Below are 5,791 nucleotides of genomic sequence, written 5' to 3'. Positions count from 1 at the left end.
TGATAGGATAATTTTTTTAACAGTATAAGGCAGTATCCAGCAAAACGTGTGCTTGTTTTTCAACCATCTGGTAGTCATTTTGCTCAAGTTTTTGGCTAAGGGGGTGTTTGTTTCAGCAATTTTCGTCCGTCACCTGTTTACGCTGTAAACGGGTACCGTTAGCTGCGTTTGGTGACAACCCTATGTAATCAGATCCCTCCGTGGCTAGCTATCGATCGATACCCCCCTCCCCCGCCGTGCCGTTAAAGGTTTCCTTACCACTCGCGAGCGCTCCTCCCCCGCAACTCCCTCCTCCACTCGATCTGTCTACACCGCCGCCGCCTTCCTTCAAGTCCAGCGCCACCACCCCCCGTCGACCTGCTTCAAATCAGCGCCTCCACCTCCGCTCGACCCGCTTCGAGTCCCGCCTCCAGCGTCGCTGCCTCCCCTCGGTCCTCTCCTCCCGATCCAATCGCCGGAAACGACCACGCCAGCCGCCGGCGGCGAGGATGGACCCATGAAGCCGTCGACGTGGAGCAGTAAGGCTCATATCCAGATCGATCTCTTCCTCCTCCATCAACCTGCTGCAGATCTCGGGGTTACTTGTCCATCCCTTCTTGAATTTTTTAGTATTTTAAATTCAAAAATAAATCATGAACGCGTGGCATTGATAGTGTTAATCATGTACTGATATTTAACCATGTAAACATATATTATGCATATAGTACATTGTAAACAACAAGTATGACAAACATAGGAATAAACTGGACAAAGATAAACAGATTATACCCTCCAATCGACCCAGGTAAAAGCCGCGGCGACGACAGCGTTACCCGTAGCAGCCTTATTCTCGGACTCGGTGGTTTGACTCATGGTGATTTCGAAGAATACGAAGATGTAGTTGAAGTAGTGAATGAATATGAACAACAACGAACGGTTGCATAGGAGACACTCCCTAAATTCCTAATCACTCTTTTGCCGGTGCATGATCACAAAGGGTGGAATTCTGAAGGCCTGCTCTCCCGTAGACCCATGCAAGCGGATCGCCGAAAGAACAACAACGAGCGGAACGATGGTGGGTTTGTGCGTGAGGAGATAGAGTAGATGTGATCTGATTTAGGTGACGGTTAGGGTTGCCAACGCATCTAATGTATAGGCGGTCGTGGTAGGGAGACGTGGGTTCGACCCACGTCTGAGTCGGCAACGACCCACAATCCGACGTCTCAGACTCATAGCACATCCGTTAATGACTCGTAATTAATTATCAATTCCTGTCCGGTAAAAAATAAGCGCACACATGACATAGGTCTAAGCTCGTCTTGGCTCGCTCATGAAACGCGGTGCGCGGGCACGAGGCGTGGCAGGCGGCGGCGGAAGAGAGGAGTGCACATGTACTACTCATCTTCTGAGACTCCTAGCATGAGGAAAAGAAACCCTTATAAAGGGGTCTCAACTCTCTTTCACTCATGAAGTGGGACTAAACTTTCCACCTTCATGTCATGACACACTCGTGGGCCTTTGAGATTTTTCAGGTATTTATTCATACATGGGTCCAGGCTCTAATAATTCAACAATAACTTAGTTCACGTGGCCATATGCACGAGATTTTACTTAGGCTATATGCTAAATTGGACTTGCCGGCGATGACTTATGATGTTAGGGATCTAGTTGCCAACCATTAATGTGTTTTTACTTGAATCATCCATGTGTTAATACCATGCTTGCACCATCATATTTCTTCTACTTAGGTGTTCACTTTAAATAAGGAAACAAAGATTAACATGTTTATTGCTCTTTTTATTCTGATACCAACGAGGGTGCTTATATATTATATTAACATGCAATCAAAGCAAGGGCATGACATACGTAAACCAAGTAAATGTAGAAACAACGAAGTTCAACTCATTTCCGACAGGAGACATGTGTTCCTAACCGAGGCAAGAAGGGCCATGTCTCAAGGACACCGCTCTACCAGCAAATAACCCACCGCTCATGTTGACGACAAGTGATACCTCGCAACCATCGAAGGGGATAAGCATCTAGACATTGACATATGATCAGTCCAAGCATTGAACGTGTTTAAAAACTTTTAAAGGCTACTAAATTAGTACAACAAATAAAATATTAGCATTTCAAATAAAACGACACCTAATTATATATAATGCTTGGTTAGTTTTCCATTTTTCACCTTACGTAGTTCATACCGGTGGCTTGAAATCAAATCCAGCCGACATGCCTATGGAAAGTCGGGTCCAAAATTCATCATAACTAGTACTTTAAGCAAAACAAAGATGCGTCATCAATCACAATGATAAATGAAATTATACTATTTAATGCTGTAAGTTTCTGTAATTTCTTTGGTTCAGGTGCCCATGTAACTACGTAAGAAAAGAATACTACAGTCTTCCATCTGACTATTAAAAAACAGTATAACGCAGCCACCTAGGAGCCTCCACAGCATTTTTACGCTCTCAGCCATCGGATCGCTGAAACGTATGACCAAGATCAGCCCTGGTCGACACAGGTTGCTCACGCGCTGCATTCTCGCGGGCTGCTACTCTGCAGAGCGAGTTGGCTTTCCTCTCCGTAATCGGGCCTTCAGAGGCCCACGTCTTTTCATCTGGATGCTAACGCTAACAACCCAGGTCGTGTACTTTCCATCGCTATCCTCCCCAACCGAGCAGTTTCTCTGTTCCTTCCACGCCGCCGTTTATCGTTCCTCGATGCGCTGCCGTTCTTTCCTCCTCGATGCGCCGCTGTTCCAATGTCGGCGAGCTTCTTCTGCACGGCCGCTGCATCCGCCATGGATGAACGATGCAAGATATGAAATTAAAAAACAGTAAGTAGAGGAGTACGGAGTGGGTGGACGGAATCGGCGCGGAGGCGGCCCTCTCTCCAAAGATGGTGACACAGATGGGCAGCGGAGGGATGTTTTCTCACCTTCCTGTGCGTGGCAGTGTTGTTGTGATGGCAAGATGATACAGGAGATGAAGGGATGGGGGTGACAGTCACAGTGTTGCTCTTCTCCGTTGAGATCCAAGTAAGCACTTGTCATATTGCAACTGTCCTGCACCGTTTATTAAATTTTTTTGCAGCAAATAATGAGGTGATCTACCATATTTACATGAGTACATGTATGTACTGCATCTGCTTCACCGTTCAAAAAACAATTCGCAGGAAATAATGAGATGATCTTCCATATCTTTATGTTTAGGCTGTCAGCTGTGCTTGATTAATTAAGTTCTGGGGTACCTAGAGTAATCACAATGCGGGGATAAGTGACCATCCAACGCTGCTGATGTGCTTCTTAGACGTCATGTCATATTCATAATTTGGAGCTACACATGTACACTATTGGTTGGAAATGGGTGAGCAGAACACAAGTCGATGGAGAGAAAGTTATGATTCAGTTATATATACATTTGTATCATGGTATCCTACTGGCAGGAAGATATATTTGTCTCCATAAGTGACCCATTCATTATTTGTTGATGGCAATTTTTATTTAAAAAGTTTTGATTGGAAAAAGAGATACAGCTCTGTGTCTCATATTTTAAGAAACCTGCAAAAACTAAGATCTGCTGTTGTATTTATATTTTCTGTGGTATTTGCTCTAAGTTCTAAGCCATAGTCATAAAATATTATAGTGATCTAAACGCTCTTATATTTCTTTACGGAGGGAGTATATGCTATTGATTAGTATAATTCTCAATGGTGATTATTCATTCCAGATTTTCAGCTATTCTTTATTTGACCGACAGTTTGACATATACAAACTGACAAAATTGTTGGCAAGGAGGGCTATTATGCTACTTTATTTGTAGCTATGTGACTTAACATGGAAGAAATAACACAAATCTCCAAGCGCAATTTTGAGAAAACCAATGTCAGGTATTGCTCTACCGTGAAGTATCAAGTATGAAACCTCCCTGTTTTTCTCACATTGAATAATTTCTATTTCCTCTGTTTCAAGTGTTTGTTTCTATTCCCTTGCAAGACAGGAAGATATGGTGCGTATATTCACTGATAGGGGATTGAATGTATGTCCTTCAGTTTCTTTCTACTTCTATGATGTTTATCTTATCTTTCCTTGCTCACAATTTGATTGGGACCTTTTGTATCTGCCAAGGGGATGATAAGAGGTAGCATTTTAGCGACATAGAGCAAAGGTGTTTTTTATCCTTAAGATATCAACCAGTTAGTTCATCTTAGTATTCACCATGTGCTGGTATTTGTATTTCACTATTCTACATTTTTGCAGAGTGAAAAGTGTTACAGTCATATGGGCATATGATGACGCAGGCAAGCTCCAGCGAAGCATGCGTGCATCATTTTACTGATTCAGGAGGAGGCGATCCTTTTATATGTCGACTCGCTAGATTGTTGGTAATTTGAGCCTCCCTTGCCCATCCCTCATATTATTGCATGTGCTGCATTGTACAGAAATAGCCTTTTTATAGAAATGAGATTCTATTTAGGGAACATAAACATTAGGTATATTACATTGTGCAGGATATATTATATCGTCTTTTTGAACATTTTGGTAGATGATATTTTGAACCCTATGATTTTTACCATATGTTATGACAGCTCAGCATTTCTCAAACAATTATATTTTCACTCTTCTTAAGATGGTCGGGCGCAACAACGCGCGCCTATACGGTCTAGTAATGAATCAAGTCAAAATAACTACCACATGGCATATATGGTAAGCTATAAAAAGCATATCAAAACAAAAAAAATTACGAACCAACATGTAATTGGGTGGTTACACTACTAGGAAAAGGGCTATAGATAGGATTGACACTAATGACGCATCAGGGAAGTAGTGCGCCACTACTATATACTAATAGCGCATCAGTTGGTGATGCGCCATTAGTGTGAAAGACATTAATAGCGCACCAGAAAACAGATGCGCCACTAGTGGTAATTTTTTTTTCATTTTTACATACATACTAATGGCGCATTCTACCGAAGTGCGTCATTACTAGTTCTAACTAGAAATGGCGCACCAGACAAAGAGTGAGCTAGTACTGAATTATTATTTTTTGCAAAACTACTAATGGCGCACTGCCTCACAGTGCGCCATTACTAGTTTAAACTAATAATGGTGCACCATGTAGAAGTGCGCCATTAATATATATTTTGATATCATGAATATTTTTAAATTTCATGGGCACTTTTTGATATCATGAATATTTTTAAATTTCATGGGCACTTTTTGAATTCATGAATATTTTTTCAAATTTGATGATATTTTTTCATATTCAATATGATAAAATATTGAATATTCATGAGGACACTCGATCTCGATTCCTCCTCGATCTCGATCCCACCCGTGCCTCCTCTTCCTTCTTCATTTTTTAAAAAATAATAAAAAAAAGTGTAGAGTACAATTGTTGTTAAACAACAATTATTACTGTTTTTATAAAAAAATATTACTGTTTCATATTCATATTCATTTTCTAAAAAATTATTACATGCAACAAAAAAAAATTACTTATGGCGCACTTCTGGCTGGTGCGCCATTGCTATATATAAAAAAAAAGATTACTAATGGCGCACCTCTGCCTGGTGCGCCACTGCTATGTAAAAAAAGATTACTAATGACGCACCTCTGCCTGGTGCGCCATTCCTATGTAAAAAAAGATTACTAATGGCGCACCGACCGCAGGTGCGCCATTAGTAAGATTCCCCCTAGCTAATTCCCTCCCACTCGCCAGATCCCCTTCATCCCTCTCCCTCGCCCCCTAGCTAATTCCCCCCGCTGCCCCGACTCACGCCGCCGTCGACGACCCCCCGCACCCTCCCC

The sequence above is a fragment of the Triticum dicoccoides genome, chromosome 2A (assembly GCF_002162155.2).
Source record: "Triticum dicoccoides isolate Atlit2015 ecotype Zavitan chromosome 2A, WEW_v2.0, whole genome shotgun sequence".
In the NCBI taxonomy this organism is placed as follows: domain Eukaryota; kingdom Viridiplantae; phylum Streptophyta; class Magnoliopsida; order Poales; family Poaceae; genus Triticum; species Triticum dicoccoides.
This window is presented reverse-complemented; position numbering follows the sequence as displayed.